This window comes from Rhynchophorus ferrugineus, unplaced genomic scaffold (assembly GCF_030347505.1).
Source record: "Rhynchophorus ferrugineus isolate W39M unplaced genomic scaffold, kcgeb_rfMv2 rfM2, whole genome shotgun sequence".
NCBI lineage: Eukaryota > Metazoa > Arthropoda > Insecta > Coleoptera > Curculionidae > Rhynchophorus > Rhynchophorus ferrugineus.
In genome coordinates, this window is record NW_027472581.1 from 63635520 (window position 1) to 63659743 (window position 24224).

The 24224-nt window shown below is 28.5% G+C and overlaps 1 protein-coding gene and 1 long non-coding RNA gene across 2 annotated transcripts in view; one reads left to right on the plus strand and one right to left on the minus strand.

The window, feature by feature from the left end:
• The window catches only part of LOC143190187 (uncharacterized), a 293945-nt gene that overhangs the window by 45054 nt on the left and 224667 nt on the right, over positions 1-24224 (minus strand). The gene's annotated exons all lie outside the window — the stretch shown is intronic.
• On the plus strand, positions 19617-20620 carry LOC143191571 (uncharacterized). The gene is made up of 3 exons (XR_013004548.1): positions 19617-19759; positions 19821-20174; positions 20227-20620. It is a non-coding gene; the product is annotated as an uncharacterized LOC143191571 (long non-coding RNA).

The window sequence follows — 24224 nt, forward strand, 5'->3', positions numbered from 1 at the left end:
ATTTGTGACAGGTAGTGATTTTTGTTTGTTTGTACCCATTATGACACACTTTATTTTAAATCACAAAATACGTGAGGAAGTATATACTTTACCACAATGACCAAATTAACACAATTACTAACAAGTATTAACAATTATAATTATAACAACTTTTAGTTGCTATTTTACGTATAGTATTTGATATTATGTGAATCTGGTACGCTGTCAATCAACTATAAGATTGTCTTTAATTAAAAATAATATATTTTATTGCATTTTATAATTTTTCCAATATCAGGTATTATTTGAAAATTTTTTTTTATTTGGTACATAATTTTTTTAACAGTTAGAGTTAATGATCTATGCAAACATATTGTGCTAAATTTGCGATCAATCGATCAATGAATTTGCATTATTATTTATTTGTTTATATTCTGCACAGATAATTTGTTTTAAATATTTGGTTTAAAACGAATTTTATAGTTTTTGAAGAGCCTGAATTGTTTCAGTGGAAAACAATTTGAGCATGAAACATCTTGCCGCATGTTTGGTATTCAGACCAATTACTATTATTATTAGAACCAATTATTATTTAATAGAATTAAACCAACCAATTCACATATCAACTAGAAATGATTTCGTATAATTTGTTTTGAGTACAAATAAATATATATTATTTAACGTACTATCATGATCAAAAATAATAAGACTTTATATATAGTACGTTTTCAGCGGTCCAGTCAATTATGGTGACTTATATTTACTCATTTCTATTTCTTCTATTTACAGAAAAATAGCAGGAAATACAAAGTAAAGCATTTTATATTTGTACAAAATATTGATTGCAAACGATATGCGGCAAATAATTTATGAAGTGGTTATATCCAAAGGCTTACAATATAATTTATATTTATTGTTAAAATTTATAATTTCCAAACGTATATATGATATTATATGAACCAGTTTATATTAAGTTATATTATATATGTTATATTATATTATATTATGAAGTTTTTAATTTCAATCTAATATTTATGTTAGTCTCAAAAGTGCAAAATCTGAAGAGATAAGTAACTTTATCTCTTTGGAATCGCCTTACCTAATGCATGAATTTTGTTAATTGCGAATGAAATTTTTTTTACTTAAATATTATTGCGTTACTCGACGCTGTTTATGGTTTATATTTGTTTAAAATTTGTATAGCTTGTTATAAGATTGAGAATTTATCATTTGTTTCATAAAATACATAACTAATTACAGTATAATAAAAATGATAGGATATAAAATTCTTGGTGATGATCACTATGAATTCGTTCAGGCAGACCAAACTACCAGTAAGGATTATTTAGTATTATACTTCGTTTACATAAGGCTAGTGGCCTCAAGATGCTGACAAAAGTAATAATTTATTTTAAAATCTAACTCCGCTGTCTCTTCTTTAAAACAAAGAAATGTATTGGAGAACCATATTTAAAGTCGATTTAGGAAAATTAAACTAAATTCGAAGTCTTTATTGGCCATTTGGTCATCTGATTTTTTTTTTATCTTTTTGTTCATATTTAAACACTCTCATTTAACATTTTACTTGTTTATATTAATTGAGAGGTAATTTAATATTAATGATTTTACCTTAATATCTTACATTTCAAACTTTAGTTTTTTAAGTTCGATCAAAGAAATTCTTTTGAAACAAGAATTGCCATTTATAATATAAATCGTATTTCTTAAACAATTCTCATATGTTTTATTAATATACAAAATTGGCTATTGTTGACTTTAAATTTTGCACAATATGTAATTTTATGATAACCATTTTCTATATAACGTGAAGATTTTTCAAATTTTATAACAAGGGAATTCATGCTCTTTTTCCTGTGATCACAGTCAATATTTTATAGGAGCATAAAGCGTTTTCCGTTGTTTTTACAGCGATGTAATCGACATAAAAGTTTGACAGAGAAAACGATATAACAATTTCCGCGAAATAAAGAAATATCGATTGCACTGGGGAGAGATAATTTTATGATGTGTCCTCGTTTTCGACAACAGTTATTTTGCTCTGCTAGTTTATAATTTATATGTATGTTCTATTTTAACAAACAAAATGGTATACTAACGTTACGTATATAATAATGGTGTTAGTGTTCATATTATAAGATTTTATAATAAAAACTATTTACAAAAATATAAAAAGCTCTTTGAGTCACGCAAAATAAAACAAAAAAAGTAAACCTAAACTATAAAATCGCTAAGATAATATTAAAGACAATGTCATTATCACATTTTGTGTGAACATTTTATAACTTCAAAAATCAGAACACAATTATTCAAAACATGTTTAATATTAAATTTGAGCAGATGCAATTACATAGAGTACTATTAATTAGCTATAGACAATTTTTAGTGGTTGGTGCTTTATTGACGAATATTACTTTTGGTTATTAGGTTCATTCATTGATTTGTCCATTATTTTTACCGACTATTACAGCATATTCTCACTCATTATGGTTTTATTTTGAGCTCGGTGGATCTTTCCTCAAAGCATCAATTTAGCGAAATTAACACTGGTTTAGCGTATCTGTATAAAAATAGTTCACAGTATACATAAGTATATCTCTCCTTCTACAAAAAGATCAATGATTTCAGGAGTACTTTTTACAAGTAATAATCAGTCAAATTCAACATCAAATATTCAATTTCATTTCAAGCACTATTAAATATAAGAAGCATAAAATAATATTTAAATAATAAATATATTTATAATATATACTGACCCATACGACTAGCTAGTTACTCATTGTACTCCAGAAAAGTCTCGTTTTCAGTCGTCCTCAATTTCTTCTCTGACTTCATCTTAGTAATATAGAAGAACTGGTGATATATATTTTATACCTATTATACCAAGACCAAGACTAATGATGATCTTGGTAAGATTGCGAAATGTTAATATATCTTAAGTTAGAAATAGATTAATATATAATAATAGTATATATATTTAATATGATGATATATAGTAACAGTTAGAGATAGAAAGGTTAATACAGTGATTCTCCAGATATACGAGGTACGTCGTTTTAAGACCATACACAATTACTAGGGACAATTTTTACTTTTAAATACATTTATGCTAATATATCAGGACTGATAATTTTATAGTGTTAATATAAAAAATTGAAAAAATATACAGAAATATATCTCTTTTTATTTTATGTTTGGTTGTCAATTTTAAGTTCGTAATATTTTTGGAGTACTCTTTTTACAAGAACAATAAAATTGATTACATATTTAATTAATTTAATATATATTATATAGCAATGATATGTATATAAAATGTTATATATTTCAGCAAGCTTGAATAAAACTATTGAATTTATAATATTAATGTTTGAATAATACATTTAAGGTGCAATTGGTAATAATGCTTATTACAAAGAAGGATCTATAATGTTGTAATTTAGTAGATAAAATATTATTGAAGTTATTTGGTATTTAATCATAGTGAAGTATTTGAAAATATGTGTTGTAACATACACTTCTGTAACATCTGTTAGAGAAATATGAAATATAGTGGATGGAAAAAATAATAACACCGAACGATACATGTTACAGAACAGAGGTATATAAAATTTATTGATTAATATGGTTTTTCTAAGAATCTCTGAATGGTTTCCAATAGATAATTATTCCATTCTTGTCCCAAAAAATCCACCATTTGCTTCATTGATGTTGGAAATAGAAATGTACTCCTCACGCTCTGCTCTACATATCCTAAAACAGTTCAATTATGTGTGGTTTAGCAGTTGTGTTGGCCTGGGAAGATGTTTTATAATATTCGGATGCTTTTCAAGTCCAGACTGACCCTTTTTGGTTGTGTATATGTTCAGTTCATTCTCTTGGAATATGGCATCCACGTGCTTGCAGTAATATGCTAGTCATAGTAAGAACTTCATCATCGAGGATGTTGTGATATTCATTCAGAGTAATGTGATTGAGAGGACTACACTAATAAATAAAAATATTTAAAAAAATATATAGAAAAAAATTGAACCGATTTCAAAAAATGGATAAGGATCTGACTAAATATTAAAAAAAAAATCAAACAAAATAATCAAATAAAACATGTGTACAATAAACGTTGTAATAATTAAATAAAAATAAACGAAAACTTTATTTAATCTATCTAGTTCACGTACTTTATATAATACTATATACACATAATTTAGCTTAATACCTAACTAAATCTATTTATCTATATACAATATTATTTTAACTGCTACTAATTACGCAGTTATTTTATTACAATGGGCTCAATAAAAGTATGAGGAAACATAGAAATAAAGAAACAATGATTGAAAATAAGGAAAGCTTCAGGCACATGGATCCGCTACCTAACCAAGGTGATTTGACATGTGGCCTAGCCAAAATATAACAACAACAAAAAGTTGCTGCTCTGCTCGGGAATTGAACCAGCGATCTCCGCATATGAGCTGAATGATTTAATCACTACGCCATAGAAACAATTGCCTGCAATATTTCTACTCTTCCTAATATGATATGGTTTGTGTTAAACAACAAAAAACAAACAGAACGGTTTTTGCACCGAACGACTTCTATTCGACTTCTGAATAACATTGTATACTATACACAATCATCTGATAATTTTTGGTAAAAAATATGTTAAAATTTTGTACGTGCCTTTGAAACTTTATGGAGTCCTTCGATTCAACCACCTTCTTCCCATCAGATCCTAACTTGATTTCAATTGAACCACCTCGGTGCACTATTTCGAATAAAAAATAATTTTAAAAGTCGGTTCATAATTGACGAACATACACTACAAAAATATACAGCCGAACATAGAAGCTCATCCACTTTTGCAGTCGGTTAAAAATGAATGTCATGCTTTTAATTTTGTTGTATTTTTTACTGTATACCAAACTGATAGTATTTCTTCGGATTAATTCATGACAATCTATGCTCAGAAGTAACTGCTAGTAAAGCAGCAGCTCACAAATAAAAAAGGTTTCTCCACGTTCCTGAGTCTCAATTCAAAATAAGCCATTTTATTATCGTGTTTATTATTCCTGAAGCTTTATTTATTAGGAACTATTTTTTCAATTCTTCATTATTGAGTTCTCTGGGACATTGTGAATTAAAATCACAAGTCACTTTCGATCTCAGATACTTGTATATTATCTCTATTTACCTCCATTAGAATATGACAGCTTTTAGGGACAGTTATTTTCTTATTAAAATAGTGATATAAAGTTCCTTGTTCTTGTCTTCCTTCTCGTAAAATTTAACACAACCTCTGACATATTTATTTGACAAAGTATTTTTATTTACTCTAAATAAATAAAGCATATTGAAATGAACGCTTAATACGTTTTTTTTGTGAAGAATAAATTGCTGTAAGAAACAATGGTGTGTTGAATACCATTTTCATCTTTGGTAAGGTAGTTCGAATTAATCACAAAAATATTATTTTATATTTTTAATTAATTTAAAATCCTTTAAGCGCTCGATATGTATACCAATTTATTAAGATTGAATAGTCATTAATATTGTACAAGGAAGTGATTAATTATTTTCTATTCATAAATTTAGGGTTTCAATTTTCAGTATACTGCACTTAATTTAATTATATTGACAGATTACCAGTATCAAAAATATAATACAAATCTCTGTGGAAAATTCGTGGAATCAAACGTAAAAAATAATGTAAATTAGCCCCAAAAATATTACACTAATAATTGTTTTGAATGTCAACTTGTTTAATTCTTAATCCTTAGTTATATCCTACATCTTAGTTATATCTTACCCTCCCCATTGCTTTTCTTGCAATCTTCTGATTAAACATTCACCAACAATAAATTGTGCTTATAGTGTATAAAACAAATGTATCATATTTTATTTCTTTAAGGTAGATAAAATAAGACATAATCTTGATAAATTTGACGTTTCGTATCGCGTAATTCTATCCCCTAACTTGATAATTAATTATAATACTTGTTCGCAGTTTGGAACCTAAATATTTTAATTTAATTGCTTATTGCGACATGATAAAAACGAAATTAACTTAAATAAAGCAGACATCTTGATATTACTCTCTAATTAATATTAAAATTATTTAATTAAAAATATTTTTATATTTTATTAACTATATTATTATGAATATGAGTTTTAGTTTATATTTACTTTTCATAGATGGTGTTAACAGGACTGCCCGTTCAATAAAACAGCCAATACAAGTCCTAAATGACGTCGAATATATTGCCAATTGCAGTTTGCAAAAATGTAAAATTTGTCTAATACTTGAGCGGATTTGAACTTGACAGTCTGAAAAAAATGAGATAGTCATATTGCCAAATGTCTGAAGAATTCTTTAAAAAATTAATGATAATAAATTGAGGTTATAAACCGACAAACATTATTTGTTTTGATAAATTTCAAGTTGCTGCTGAATATTTGGGATTGCTTTGATTCAAATTGCCAAAGCTATTATACAGTCAGAAATAGGAAGATTACATATTCAATCAGTTACTTCAGCAGGAAGGAGATAATATTTTTTAATAATCCATTGCAGACATAATATTATTCATGATTGAAACAGTATGGGTTTCATTCTTATAGAGCCGATTTTGTATTATCCTCCAAGTCCAAGGGAGAATACTATGAAGACATGAACATCTTTTTTAGTTTAAAAATCAAGTCTTAAATAAAATTATTTAAGAGTTCAAATGGAAGAATATACAGGAACAGTATACAGGAGTAATTAAGCAATGGCTGCCGAAGAGCTATATCAAATTGTTACTTTAATATTTTAATTATAATTTTACTTTAATAAGTGTTTTATATTTTTTTTCAGAAATAGTGTTTGGATATGTGGAAAGAAGAATTGTCTATAAAAACACTATTAATATGGAAGAAATTCATCAGACACACGGAAGACAATAATGACAAATACTGCAATCGTGAATAGGTGTTTGATAGATTGGAATTTGACAATTTAGTGATGGAGTTGACAGAGAGTCAGATAGTGAGTGAGAGCGAATGAAACTTTTGAGATATAGACTTATGACCCTATGGCAAATGCATTAGGAAGAATGTAGTGATAAAGTCAGAAGATATAGAGTAAATCGCATAGCAACAGAAGAATGTACAATGATATTAAAATGGCTTGACAATGAAACGTAGGAAGGAAACGAATAAACGAAGGAAACAAGAACTAAATGTAAAAAGTTAAAAATGATCTCTAATGGAAATAAAATAAATTACTTGGATATGCAATTTTTAATGAGATGGATTTGGCATCCAGAGAGGTACCACTGCATAAGAAACGCGCATAGAATTCTACCCTCATAGGTGGTGTAGAACAGAATTCAGCAAACGTACACATAAATTATCCTGACTTATATTTAACTGTAGTTTAATTTCTTTGGTAACATATAGATATGCATTAAATGTACATAAATATTAAAATAAAATATTTTAATTATAATATATTTGTTAACATTATTTTTGTTTCATTACTTTATTTATATTTGTATTCTATTATAAAATATCTTAAATCAAAAATAACCAAAAGTCATATTTTATGCGGCAATATTGCAAGTTGTTAACGCCATAAATTTTTTTAACGCATGTTGGCTATTTTATTGGACAGGCTATATAAAATTTACTACGGTAATGCCTTTGTAAGTTTTCTAATACAATACATTATGGGGTTAAAATATAGAATTTTAAAAATAATTAAATTTATTAAATTTATTGTTCACTGCTGGCTACTACTTTTTCCTGAAATAACTTTGCGTTGATTTTACTTCACTATTTTAGTAATCTGTCGAAGACATATTTTTTACGATGTTCCGTTAGATCAATCTTTGTTGATCAGTTTGTTCTAGTTTTGAACTAACAAAATCGAACGAAATGATTAAATGTTGCTGTTTAAAATGTTGCAGTTCAGTTTGTTGTTAGTTTCAGATGAAAATAAATGGTTATGAAATGAAAGGGTCAAAATTTTTTTATATATATTTTAAAGTCTCCTTTTACCACCTATGGGTTTATTGGGACTGGGCCTGAAGTTTAACGTGGGCTCTGAACCACGGTCCTCAGCATTAAGCCGACTGGCGAGTGACCAACTTTAGAAATCATCCCAGAAGACATCCGGTCTTACCCAGCCTGGTTTCTGGCGTGACTGGGATCATTGTCCTTGTCGGATTTTACACTCTTGCTTAGAAGATTCACAAATTTTAAACAACCACAAACATAAATTTACGACCATGCCCCAGCAGGATTTGAACCCGCGGCTACCGCAATAGTAGGAGGACCATTCCATCGCCTTTACCACTGCGCCACCAAGCCGGCCGTCAACATTGTTATGTTGAAATAAAGCCATGAAAGTAAAGCACACTACTTTTTGGTTTTTATAAAAATACCAGACGTTTTCAGAAAAATAAAAGAAAAGCGATAACATTTTCTTGAAAACTATTTATTATAACTCTACAAAACTATGATATTGACTTAAATGTACCAAAAAAAATCAAAAATAATTTATATTGAAATAACAAATGTTCCTTAATTGTGCTATATGATTTAAATGGTATTGTTTTAAAACAATATCTTAAAGTTTCATTAGATCTCTTCGTGGGTTATATTTACACTACTTAAATCCTATGTTTTCTAACCGTGTATGAAGAGATGAGAGCTCAAAGGGCTCAGACTAACAATTTTTCTGAAATAATTAAATTTAGTGGGTGACAAAACATAAAGTCAGCTCCAGGAATAAAGCTATACTTATTTCCACCATGAACAATAACCTATCTGCAATTTCTTTGAATAAAAAACATTATAAATGACATATATGTGTTCTAACTTTTACGTTTTTCAAAAATATTCCATTTTAAAATAGCCACTTCTCGTCTAGATACATAAACTCAAATAACAAAATATTCCTTAACATTAATATATGTTTTAAATGGTTTTCTTTTAAAGCAATATCCTAAATTTTTCATTAGACCTTTTCGCGGGTTATATTTGCACACCTTAAGTCATATGTTTTCTAACAGAGAATGAAAGGATGAGCGTTCAAAGTGCTGCATATACTAAAGTTTTCTATAGACTATAGTTTTCCCAGACTAACAATTTTCTCTGAAATAAATATGATATAAATAGAATTTATATGGAAAAAAACTACTCACTCTTTTTATATATTTCATATTTAAGTTTAATAAAAATTAAGGGTCTTGATTCGTCCTTGCTTTGTTTCGTGCCGCTCTTTGAATTTACCCGCTTTCAATACTTATATTAAATATTAAGTGCAGCTGCAATTCGCTAAAAATATTTCCAATAAAACTGCATCAACTTGTATTTAATAATATAAATATTCGCTTCTCTAAAGCATTTTACTGGAAAGATGGAGCTCCTCATCATCTCGTTCTTGTTCAAAGTAACTGATTGCGTCTGTCCCAGCTATGACTATTTAATGGCTTTGGCGTTTTTAATCAAAGTTATGACAAATTTTAGAAATATAATGTTTTCTGATTTATAACCTCTGTTTGCTATTATTTATGTTTGAATAATTTTGCAGACATATGACCACGTTGTCGACAACATAAATAGAATTTTATAAACCGATTCGATTAGATGTTCGGACCCATCAGACATGATGATGGGAATGATGGGAAAGATTAGATGGGAAATACTTTGATTAATTTATATTGTCCCAAAATTTGCAGGCAATACACTACTTAAATTATATGATAAACAATTATTCACCTTTTTCATATACTTTTAATATAATATTGGGTATATTTTACTTTATGTTCTTTTCACAGTAATAGTATTTATTTTATTAAGAAATTAATTCGATTTAATCAAGATAATCGACCATGCGCCATAGTTTTGTTTACGGTACCCTGGAGAATCGTTCATCCACTCTCGTCGACCTTGACATAGTGGATGTTTTCTTTTTCCGGGAGCGGCACTTAGATTACCTTAAACAGCTTGACCTTTTCTGGAACGTAATCCATCATTGTCTGCAGTCTTCAGCATGTAGGATTTCTTTTTAATTTATTTGTTGCTCCAGCGGGATCAGCCAGCATTTTCGCTCTTATCAAATTTATATATGAAAATAAATATAGTGTTGAACAAAAATAGTTTTATAAAATTATGATATGAACTAGGAATTTTATTTACATAAAATATGACGAAAAATACCACGTACTATAACTAATTACATCCAATATCTTTTATGTATATTTAACATTATGCCACTCATTAATATGCAAAATGTTTAACTATTCTTCTAATTAAAATTACAGAGAAATTTTATTTTTTTAAATTGTAATATGCAATATTAAACAAATTATATATACTACTGATATTAGATAGGTATTTGTTGCCTTGTTAGTACTTTGTTAGAAAATTCATTTACTAATAAAACCTGAAATGAATTAGAAATTAATAGCACTAAAATTTGAAATTGTGCTGCTGACATTTTGCGGTATACAGTTGCCAGTTTTGATTTTAAAATTGAACGTCAGTGGTCCATATATACACAACAGAAACACTGAACAAAGATAAAGAAAACAGTATGCCGAATAAGAGTTGGAGCTGGTAGAGCGTCACCTAAGCCCAATGAAAATAGAGCCTAAAATATTTGTTTATATATTTTGTGTCACCAATCTGGTTATGCCTGGTTGCTTGATTTAAGCATATTTTGTTTTATTGAAATTTACTTATTTGTAGTGCATATTACACAACAATTTTAGTCCATTTCAATTGCACAATTATATTTTAATAGGACTATTAATTACAAACAATATAATAACTAATATGTTCAATGCATTATGTCCTTAATTTAAAGACATTTATAGTTTCAGAAAAAATTAACATTTTATAGTTTAAAATATTTTTCATTATTTAATGTAATTTCCATGAATAGATCTGCTCTAGTATTATTCTTCTATTATATATTTATAACATAAACAATAATAACAAAATATCCATTAAAGGCGGTGCTAAATCTGAGCCTTGTGAAGCAATTAAAAAAATTATTATTCTAACATTAATTATATTTTATTTTTATTCATATTATCCATATGAAAACTGTCCAGATATATATATATATATATATATATATATATATATATATATATATATATATATATATATATATATATATATATATATATATATATCTATTGTCGATTACGATTATACGATAACAGTCAATTGAAAAGTTCCCGGCCTGACAGATAGATGGCGCTATTTGAATTAAATCCATATGTTTTTTAGTTAGCCCTAACCCTCAAAAAGATGCGTGTGTAAATTTGACAGCTGTCGGATCACTAGTTTGTGAATTGTAGCATTTTGAGTGATGCAACTTTTTTTATTGTGAAAAAAATGGATAAAAAGGAATTTCGCGTGTTGATAAAATTTTTATTCTTGAAGGGAAAAATACAGTTGAAGCAAAAACTTGGCTTGATGCCAAGTTTTCGGACACTGCCCCAGGAAAATCAACCATCAAGGATTAGTATGCTAAGTTTAGACGTGGTGAAATGAGCACCGAAGACAGTGAAAGCAGTGGACGCCCAAAAGAGGTTTTAACCGACGAAAACATTAAAATTTTACAAATATTTGGGTATGAGAAAGCTCTGTGTAAAGTGATGGCGCGCGAGCTCACTTTTGACCAAAAATAACGACGAGTTGATGATTAGGAGCAGTGTTTGAAGACGATCAAGCGTAATAAACCCGAGTTTTTGCGTCGATATGTCGCATGGCTCCATCACTTCATTCCGAAGTCTAATCGGCAGTCATCCTGGTGGACTGCACACGATGAACCTGCTCCAAAGCGTGGGAAAACGCAACAACTGGCTGGCAAGCTTATGGCGTTTGTATTTTGGAATGCGCATGGAATAATTTTCATCGACTACCTTGAAAAGGCAGGACCATCAACAGCAATTACCTAGCGTTATTGGACCGTTTAAAGGACGAAATCGCCGAAATATGCGCGCACTTGAAGAAGAAGTGCTGCTTCGCCAAGACAATGCACCGTGTCAAAAATCCATGAACTGGGCTTTGAATTGCTTTCTCATCAACCGTATTCTCCAGATCTGACCCCCAGCGAATATTTCCTGTTTTCAGATCCAAAAAAAATTTCGTCGAATGAAAAGGTGATCGACGAAACTGAGGCCTATTTTGAAGCAAAGGACAAATCGTACTACAAAAATGATATAGAAAAGTTAGAGCGTCGCTATAATCAGTGTATCATCTCTGAAGGGAATTATGTTGACTAAAAAAACAAATTTTGCCAAAAAATGTGCTTTACTATGATAGGCCGGGGACTTTTCAATTGACCTGTTATATATTATATTGTAATATTGTGATATATTTGTCTCCGAATTTAAATTAAGTTCTTTATGTCAATTGTATTAGTCAATAAAATGTAAGGTCACGGATTAATCACGTAATACTATATTATAACGTGAGTCTGCTTAGTAAGATCTGTTCTTTACAGTTGCCTATAAAGTGATTTAAACTATCTAAACAAATTACTAGAATAGATCGTAATACCATCTGGATAGTGGACGTTCTGTCTGTCTGAGTGTGACTTTTCTGTAGACACACATAGTGAGTTTTCTTTCTATTATTCTTTGACATTAGGAATATAATTGATTGATTGTATAACATTTGAAACCTCCTAAACTTGAATTTTTGACATAAACAACTGGTGAACATTAAAAAGTAAATATTATCAAACCCTTCTATATATTTGATCTTGATAATAGTACTACATTGAATTCATATGTAATTCCATTAGATAAAAATTAAAATAACTTATATATTCATTTGAAAATATGATGGAAACTTTTACATTTAATTTACAAATTTAATAACGCTAAGTAATTCGCAAAACGTAATTTTAAGTTGTTATGGAAATCTGATTATTGTGTACCTAATGAAATATCTTTAGAAATTCGTCTTAGGTTTCGTACGTTTTCTTTAAAACGTCTCGGCCCCTTAAATAAATTTAAATAAAATTTAAAACTTACACTGCCGGAGAAAAATATTTAAAAGTTTTGATTTGTCTGTGACATTATTGGAATTTTATAACAAAATATTATTACAAATATTATGAAATAACTTAATGGAGTAGAAAAATATCTATAAAAATATTTTCAAAATTTATGGATTTTTAGAATCAAACAGTGTTTTGAACCATTTAAGAATTGTCCATAATATATAATTGATACAATAACACAATTACCAAATCGAGTGGTATAGTAAATAATGCAGTCTTTTGTTTATTCAAGAGATATTGCTTTAGCATGTGAAATTTGGTTTAATTATGCCTGATATATAACTCAATAAATTAGACCTTGTAAAAAATGGATTTGTTACAAGATAACGTTTCGATAATATTAACAAAGAAAATTAATTGACACAATATGTGTCTTTGAAACGTTTTGGTTATATCGCGTATATAATAGCTATAAATATTAAAATTCAAATTAATTAATGATGCTTGAAAAAGCCGAGGACAAATAAATAGTCATTCAGAAACAGATTGCGTATCTTGTTAATAACTTTGAAGAGAAACGAAGTATTGGTAACTCGTTCTTACTACTAAATTGTGTTAGAGATGTAAGTATTGATACCATTATTAACAGACTATCGTATTTAAATATTAAGTTGTATGGGTTTTTATTGGAAATATGTTTATTGTATTGCAGCTGCACTGAGTGTTATTATGGGCACTATAAATAAAATCCAATTGAACAAGTAAAATAAAGTATTTTATTTCCAATCAATACGTGTGGCACGTCTCTGCTTTTGAATCCTTCCCAATGCATATAAACTTGTGGAAAGTTGATTTATCAACTCTTAAGGCTCTTGAAAGTTATTTGAAATTTCAAGTTCCTTTAGATTGCTTTTTGTCATTAACATCAAAATCAACACTACTAAATCTTTAAAAGCAAAATCCACAATTAAGATAAGATGGAGCAGCAGCATCACACGGTTGATGTGTTTGATGCTTGGATAGAAGATTTGTGCGCTCCATGATTAGCGTCTGTAACTCAATAATACTCTACAGAAAGCTGTTATTTTATGTAGAGATATGTTAAAATTAACTTTGGGAACTATCGACTGAACATGGTCGAACCAGTCGATAGCCCCAAAACAGTCGAAACAGTCAATAGTAAAAAAAAACTAGCAAAAAAAAATGCACGGTTCGACTGTTTTTCCATTCATGATGTCAGGCGAAGATGTACAAATTTCTTACAGTATAAATTGTGAGGGAGGAAAGGATGGAGATAATTGCTCGGATCAGTTCTTTTTAAATCAATTTAAATGGACAATTGGCAGTGTTAATGATTTCATTTTAAATGAAGTAGAATTATTTTTATATTCGAATATTGTCTGGATCTGTAAAAAGAAATGGAAAAATGACCCCCAAATAATTGGTCATATTTTACTAATAATTTAATTGCTATTTATAAATAACTTACTATAATAAATATATAGATAATACAGTAGAGCTTAAACGAAACCTAAAATCTAAACAATATAATAACCATAAAAACTAAATATTGATATAACTAATCCATGATATAACTAAAAATGATCGCACAATAACTACCAGACCCTTTTTAAATAAAATAAAAGTTTCATTTATTATTGAACGGAAATATTTTAAAATTAGTATTCAAAAATATAAACATGTTCAGCTTTTTTTCCTTGAGGCGATTTCTTTGATCGTTAACGATCGGCCAGATTATGAAAAACTCGTTCCGAGGGGACATATATTACGGGTCTGGCAGAATATTTTAAATGCAATTGATATAATTCAGGTAATATTTTATGAGCTTGCCAAAAAGCCAATAGGTTTCCTAAATGTCCAAGAAATGGAATTTCCAAATACTGCTAAATTTGTAAAGTTGTTGTAGTGCCTGATGTAATTATTCTAGCTACGTTTTATCAAAATATCTCCAGATGTCAATACATTCTTAGTTTGTTTAGTTTAGTTTGTTAGAAGCTTAACTGTAAAAATATCGTGTAAAAATCGCTTCGAATCGATGCAATTTTTGGAACTTTTTGAATCTAAATTTATTTCTTAATATTTTAGGAAAGAAGTTTTGACAATCAAACAAAACTTGAATAAAAATCAATTGATTTAGATCGAAGCGAAAAGGGCAATCAAAAATACTATTATTGCCATAAAACAGTCAAAAGTATTTTACTATTTATTATTCACAATTTTTGCCTATTACAATAAAACCATATATATATATATATATATATATATACGACCGAAAATAGCGACTAAAACAGTCGATAGTAAAAAGTACTCATTTACTAAACAGTCAATAGTTATTTTCAGTTTATAGTTCCCAACGCTATCGAATTTAACAATTAGATTAAGTTGCTTTACATTTATATAATAGATATCGTTGATTAAAACACGTGTGAGGTGCCATGTGATTTAATATAGAACATAATAATTAGTATAATTATAATATATAATTTTTATATGTAATAATTCGTTGGGTTTACGAAATTGCATATACTTCGTGACCAATCAAAAAAGTTTTACCTATGTTTTGTTGTTGAATCTATGTTAGTAGTCTTATATGGTAGTTGTGTAACGCCTCTGTAATTACGTCGGAATTAGGTTGTTCAGTTCTCGTCATAAACAACGTTCGCCCTTGTTTATTGTTGAATTTATTGTAATCGTTACGTTGGAACTTGGCTCGGATTGCGCCAGCCATCTGATTTAGCGCCAAATGCATTGTTTGCTTTATAATTTTGTTTTGCCACAGTCTGAGGCTGGGATATTATCATTCTCGCTGCTGGTTATTTATGTTTGCTTTCTGTTTTGTTTGCGTACCATAACAATCTGTTTTGTTTGTTGCACATGTCCAAATTATTGCTAAAAATGATTTTCAGGAAAAGATATATCGAAAAATGTAGAAACACCTATTAATGTTTTCTAGTTGCACTTTGTGGAAAATCATTGTAAATAAGAGTTAAGTCAATGCTGTGCTTATATTTACTTTTAGTTGGAAGCTGTTATTTTGAGAAAATTATTAAATAAATTGACTTATTAAGTTAAAGCAATTATTCCGGAAAGGAAATAAAGTACCTGTGTTGTTGATTTAGAATCATATTAATATTAATGCTAATTATGTGACTCTGCTATTATTCTAGTAGCACTTAGAGGATAGAGTAGGAGAAGTAAATCTGAACGATAATATTTAAAAAGCAGATGGCATCTTCGTAAAGTTATACAATGCTTTCGATGCTCTCGAATGGCGAAGGGAGTTTTTCCTCATAGTCCTACAATCATGACGCACCACATGATTTAGCAAATCTGCCAGCAATTGGCATTCCAGAATCTTTATTTCCTGATGAGGAGCCAACAATGGATGTATTAAGAATGGTAATAAAATAATTAAAATGTGGATAAATTACAAAGACCACTGGAATCGACCAAGTCACGACGGAAACGATAAAGTCCTGTAGAGGAACATTGGGCGATTAGAAAGGGCACCGTCAGCATAGAGGAAAGCAATAATTGTTCATATACTGAAAAAAGACGATAGCAAACGATGTAAAAACTATAAAGCTAGAGTGTCTTATCAATTAACGGTAAGATATTGTTTCGTCATGCCCTGTATATCACCAGTTTTGAAGAATGTCTAGAATATTATTTACATTCATACCATCAGTTCTAAATAGGTGCCTTGAGGAGAGTTTGATGTTAGTTCCTACGAAGACGCGGCATGGTCTGGGCGTTTGTCGATTGGTGATATTCATCTGAAGTCGTCAGACCCACACTAGAGGTTTCGTGGCCTACATGGTTTCGCGATAGAATATTATTTGCATGAAGGGACGTTTTATGGTAGGACATTTTATAGAAGGACATATTTCTATGCGAAAATAATTTTATAATGGCACATTTTATGGGAGGATTATTTTTCAAGCAGCTATTGATTTAATTTGATGTTTCGTGAACACATAACAGCTAAAAGAGTTAATCTTACTTAAGAACTGATATTAATTGATATGGTTCCGGAGACATAGTATAACGTTGAATGACAATTTTTAATGCTGTTATACTTTTTTTGTAAATTTTTGCTGCATGAATTCATTTCAGTTTTCACTGGTAATTGCATTTCTTAATAAAGTATTAACTGATATTGATAATAAATACGTTAACAAATTCACATCACGTCTCAACAATTATAAAATAGGTTTATGAACAAGAAAAATACTATGGTATTTTAATTCCCTATTAATTTTTTTGATGATAGTTCTCAAGTGGGATACAAGACAAAGTAAAAATCAGTAGATTAATGAGAGTTATTAAAAGAAAATTAAAGATCAAAGGTGATAATCCTGAATTATATAAAATACATAAAATTAATATTATAAAATAATTAAATTATAAAATTAATATGCAAGAAATATCGAAGAAAGATAGATATTATATGAAGACATAAATGAAGTAATGAAAATATGCAGCAGTTAAAATGAAACTAACTGCATTATTTGCATGGATGTAACACAGAGTATAAACAAATTATGAAATATAGGGCTTTATAGGCCTAAGTACATAAATTTTTTATAGAAAATATATTTTTTCAATAAACATTTCTAAATTGTAAACAATAACTTACCTAATTATGTTCGTTAGTGTTTTAACATACATGCTAAAGTCAAACATCAATTTCAAAAATATTTAATTTATATATTCTCTATTTTAACTCACAAACATGCATTACTGTTTGTAACATAAAGGTAAAGAAGGATTTATAAATCGTGGTCGAATATCGACTATTGAGCGATAACTGGTTAATTATTAGCATAGGATTGTAAATATTGTACCGTATTAGTTAATATATATAGTTATATTGTATATTATCTATCCTTATATTTTTCGTTAGTCCTCTACATTTAATTTATCCTTATAAAATAAAATATATATAAACCTTATAATATAAAAACGGCCTTTGCATGGCTTGCTGGGTTGTATTGGGATTTTCGAATTGAAGAAAACTAGACTACGATGATTATGAAGATCATAAAAATGAGATTTTAAAGAGCTTGCAAGATGACTAGCCGAGAAATCAGGCGAGATTTGGACCCAATCGAGCCTGTGTATATAAGATTACGTCAGCCAATGGAGGAACGATTGTCGATTTTGCAGCACCAACAACAGCATCATAGACAATATTTCAGGTGCCGGCAATGTATTGTTGATGATGTCTCTATGCACTGTGCAGCCTCTCTACAGGGGAAGTACCAATAGAGCCGCGAAGTTTCTAATATGGTGTCAATTCTTACTGAATTGAGATTCCATGAGGTTTTAATCTCTATCTATAATTAATTAATATCTATCGCCTAAATAAACCATTAATTATTCCTTTACTTTCATTTACAAATACCATATTTCCACCCTCAACACATATATTTGATATTAACTTTCACACAGTCGAGCAGACGATAGAGAAGTAAGGTGAGGTTAGGGGTATATAATTTATCCTGGTCTCTTGTTGGTGAACGTGATGTGGCTTATATTGTCGTGGCGTCGTTAAGGAGTTAGAGAGGTTACTAATGTAGTTCTTATTAGTAGCACTCATACTCCTTATTTCGTCAGTTTGCACATTGGGAGCAATTCGATTTTCTCTGAGATACTATCACATTGCTTTTTAACACAATTTATTAAACCATAAATTAATTACAATTATTAAACCATATATTTTTCGGCATAATTTTTTTTTCACCTGGTTTTTGGTAGTGAAATTTATTTAAAAAAAGCATGTCCATAATATGTGCAACATTTGGTAGCAATGAATTAAAAACACAGGTTCATAACAGAAAATATGTAGAAAAAAATGAAAATAAATCATCTGCTTATATGGTTCGAAGCACCATCGGACTTGGTCATATTTTTTCATTAAGCAAAGAATTACAGAAGTTGCTTTAGAGAAATATTCTACAGTGACGGGATTCATAATAATGGGAAGATATATGAATAAGGATTGATGAATAAGGACTCGTGAAATATCATAAGAATATAAAATAATAGTCAGTGAGCACAGTTTCGCAATTAGTTTTTGAATTTATTCTTCCATTTTATATGAATGTATATAATTATTTGGATTTATCGTACCGTCTATAATACATTGATTGATTTGGCATATGAAATATTCTGTAGGAAAGGACTTATGGGTAAAATAATTGCACACAAATCATGAAACACTAAGTATACATTAAAAATAATCGTGGTCCGAAGATTCGGCTACTTTCGGAACTATTCGTACATTCGTCGGCGCAATCTACTCGCCGCTAGCCGAAATGCTAATAGTCGATGTTGCCAAATTTACAGCTAGCTATTTGCTTTATGGATGTTTTTTATTTTAGAAAAATAATATATTTAACAAGACTTTCTGACATTAACTTTTATATTTTGTTTTGAAACAAAAAAAATAGAGTAGAAACGTTTTTCAGTATTTAGTACAATATATAGTCTTGCGCTTAGATTTGGCAACACTGCATGATATTTCGTTTTTTCTAAAAAGCGTTTCTAAAAAGAAGTGGCAATGTACCGCATTGCTTTGATTAAACGTTGGGCATTTATTTGTTTAACTATTAACGCGTTTGATATGGCACTTTTAAAGTTATATTGTGATGTTCCTTTTTGCTTAAAAAGAGCGTCTTTTAGTTTAACATTTCAGTGTTATAACAGGATTAAAAATATGGAGAGTCAAAGGTAGGTTTAGTTTCACTTGTTACAAATAAGATAAATTAATTAAATGACTTAAAATTTGCAGTGAAAGTAAATTAATATATCAAGTTTGTAATATGACATACTTGGTAGCACGACAAAGAAAGATTTCACCATGAGCTTGCTGAACAATTAAAGTCTATAACAAGAAGGATCACCTGCCTTCTCTGTATCTTCAATTTAATGATTTTAGTATCCTTTAGTATACATACTGATTTTTGGCAGCATTTTTGTCGGATCCATATAGATGTTAAACAATCTAATCTATATTTTAAGAATTTGTAATGCTTTCAAAGTTGGAAACCACAGGATTATAAGAAAAACAATACTGCTTAAAAATTTCTTAGAAAATAAGAACTCAAGAAGCTTATATACCACTGTATAAGGAGTTATCATCAAGGTAGTATTTTCTATAAAACTATCATAATTATTATCTTGCGAATGAATTTTAGGTAGTGTACCAAAAGTCAAGAAGGGTTACAGGCAAAAAATTAATTTGAGTTTTTCTATATAAGTTTTGTTTTTGTTAAGAATGCTATAAGACTCAATATTGAAGCAAATACAAGTAGCCAATATGAATCCCAGAATAATATACGACAACTGAATTGGGGAATTATAATATTAATTAATGGGGAAGAATTATTAAGTAATGGGAAATTATATATTTAAGTAATTTCAATTAATTGTCCAGTTTATAAGCTTTGAAGAAGTGCAGGAAAATATTGCAACCATTAGTCCTAAAAAGGTAGCTATTTAGAAAAGAATTGTACTTGCTACAGCTGTATGATTTGTTGATAAGGAGAAGTAATCTGTCAAAATATCAAAGAAGAAAAATATAGACCTCAGCAGACATAAAGACATAAAAGAAAATAGTTGAAAGGTAAGTATATATATATATATATATATATATATATATATATATATATATATATATATATATATATATATATATATATATATATACTAAAATAAAACAGAAAAAATATTTACACGATTAAGTCTTTAGGTACTTGAGTCCTTGATTTCATTAATTATGGTGGTGTTTTTTAGACGGTAAGCTCTTTTTCCACGAAATATATTAAACTTGCCTTTATTTGGAAATTTTCTATTGAAACTTTTATTGCATTTTAATTAATTAGTAATTAGTGTGAGAAATATAAAGGACAAGAAAGTTGTTAATTTTATTTGAATATTATGAATTTTATTTATATATAACATATCAATAGTATTGTATATTCAAATATGTGGTAACTTAGTAAATAGTTTATGGCATATGGCATAGTTAATATTAAATTTTAAAATATATAAATGAATGTAATATAAACATTTAGTATTATGCTGTATTTTTCTTTTTACCTCTAAATGTTTCATAAATTAATGTCATCTTCTTACTGTTTTTAAGTCATTTTTACTATATATACATATGTACTGTAATATAAAACTTATGAACATTACCCTCTATTTTAATAAGTAATCTTAAACTTAATCTAACTCTTAAAATAATATCCATCACAAATAATATACTAATATAGTTAGTCTTGTACGGCGAATTAATTTTAAAGAATTTTCAAAAGTAACAAAATAGTCTAAATAGCCTCAAAAGACGTTTTCAACTTTGCTAAAATATAAAAATGGCTACCTATTTGTGGTTAAGAATATTTGAATACCAATGTAAATGATTTTCATGCTTTTTACATTATTAAAAATTGAAACTGCAAAAATAGCCTACAATAATTTAGCTTCTGTATAACAATTTATATGATTGATTTAGCTTTGTTTTGTATAATTTATTACTGAATATACTACTCTATATCAATTAATTATAAAACCAAAATTTAGTTGAGAAAACTCCAAATAAAACCCTAATATTAATCATATAAACGGAGAAAAAGTTGTACAGTATCGGTGTCAGATATAAATTACCAGAACATATTTCTATAGAACCCAAAAAAAGGTTTTCATTTTGGATAGTGGCCAAACGGCCTATATATTGGATCGAGAGAACCCTGGCCAACTGGTTATAACTTTTTGCCGCGATTAAAAAAATATTTCCCATTTTCTTGACCACATGCGAGCCGGCGATTAATCTTATAGTAAGAAATGGTAATTTTTGAACGATTTATCTCTGTAGTAGACGGCCCGAAGCTCGACTGATGGAAGAACGACAGGAGCACGCGTGGATCTTCACTGTTTGAAAGCTACTTGAAACTTTTTCGATAAGACCTGCGGAAGACGTTTTACATGAAGTATTAACTGAAAAACAAATTATATACTGTGTATAGAAATATATTTTTGTTCTTTTGGTAAAGAAAATATAAGCTGTAATATCTATATAAGTAAAAATAAATCGCCGAAATGTATACAGGCGCATAACTACTGGTTCAGGTGCAGTGGTGCAAATTGGATAATACTTTATTATTTTGTTCGTTATTATCATCAGGACAAGGTTTGTACAAAGGCACGATGACTTCAAAAAAATTTTGCGGAAACGTTTTTTATATTTAAATATCATATATAATCCTTTCAGTGAAACAGCTAATGCACGTCACTAAACTTCATAGTACAGCGTTGCTATATCAAATTTAAGTTTTAGTTTTTTTTTGATTCTAAGGAAACAAAATACTAACGTAAATAAAATAATAAATCAAAAATAACGTTATTAAATATAATTCAGTTTAACATTCATTGTAACACATTTAACGCATATATTTTCGAAGGACTTAAACGACGCTTAATTAAACAGCTACGATAGTTTCAATGTTAGAGCTCTTTTATTTTTATTACATTGAACGCTTTTTCTACATCATCTATGAGGTAGAGTTCTAGTTACATTTTTTGTATGGTGGTACCGCACAGAGGCTCAATCTACCTAATTAATAATTATATATGCGAGTAATATATTTTACAAGTTATATAAATATTTATAAATTATTTTAGAGATCATATTTAACTTTTTATGTTTAGTTCTTATTTTTTCATTCCTGTATTTCCTTGTTGTCATTTTGATATCTCTAAATATCTCCTCAGATTCTTCTTTTACTGCCGGAATATATAATTATATATATTATACATTATACCTTTATAAAAAATATTTAATCATTATAATATTCCTAATTCATTTACCATATCTGCAAAGCAGTTAGTATTAATTCTCTCACAAATTCCAACCCAATGCACACAAATATTGTATAAAATACACAAATATTTCACATTCTAAAATATGAATTTCTTTATATTTTTTTTACAATATCTTTATTAGATACGCTTAGTACAATCTTAATTTACAATTAATTTATTACTACTTTTCCTATGTACTTGGGTTAATTAACAAGCAAGACGAGTGCGAGAAAATACATCAGTATGTATTCCTCAAATTTCTTTATATGAAGTTGAAAAGTTATTCTATATTAAGGATATAGCCGTCTTTAGTTGTTTCTGTTCACTCTGCGCATTAACAATAAAATAGTTTCATTCAGTTTCTTTCAGTATCGGAATCACTGTTCAGGTGATATACCAAATTGTTAATTTCTAATTTATAGAACACTTTTTAATAATTCTCCATCTGTCAATTATTTTTTCTGTATGTCTGATGGAGTTTATCCAAAGCGAAGGTGTTATTGTAGTTAATGGTTCTTTCTACAGTGTAACTTCTTTCAGGCTCGTTTCTAAAAAAAGCGAATTACATAAAATTTAATTTATATTTAACCGTAAGAGATAAAATACTACTTAGTTCGAGGAATAATGCCATGCCTATTTTCATCATGAAAAATACTATATCTACGATGAATTATTAAAAAATCATTATAAGCTACAAAACCTATGTTATTCCAATTTTTACCTTCTCTATCAACTTTTGTTGTCTCTACATCAGTTATTATCGTATTGCCAAGAGTGGCCCAATATTCCATTTTGAAATATCCATGTCTAGTCTAGATACATAAATTGAAACAATAAATCTTTCTTAATTTTATTATATGCTTTTTAAAAATGATATTATTTTAAAAATAATATCTAAAGTTCGATTAGACCTATTCGTACATTAAATTTACAGCACCTAAATAGTATATTTGCTACCGATATATGAAGAGATTACTTATATACCTTAAATAGTTACATATCCTTAAATTTTCTATGGATACTTCCCAGTACTGACGTTTTTCTTCCAAATAATTGTATTAAGTTATGTTATACGTATTATATATAAAAATGTATGTATTATATAAAAAAATATTTGTATACACTGTTTTTATACATTTCATAAGTTTAATCTCGAATAGAGCGAAAATCAAGGTGATTCGTCACTTACTTGATTCCGTATCGCTCTTTGTACTCACCCGCTCTCACTGTTTATATTAATTATATAAGTGTAGTATTATATTATTAAGTGCCGCCTACACACTAAAAGTACTTTCAATAAAACTTAAGGTTTTATTCGCAGTCTTTATTTCCG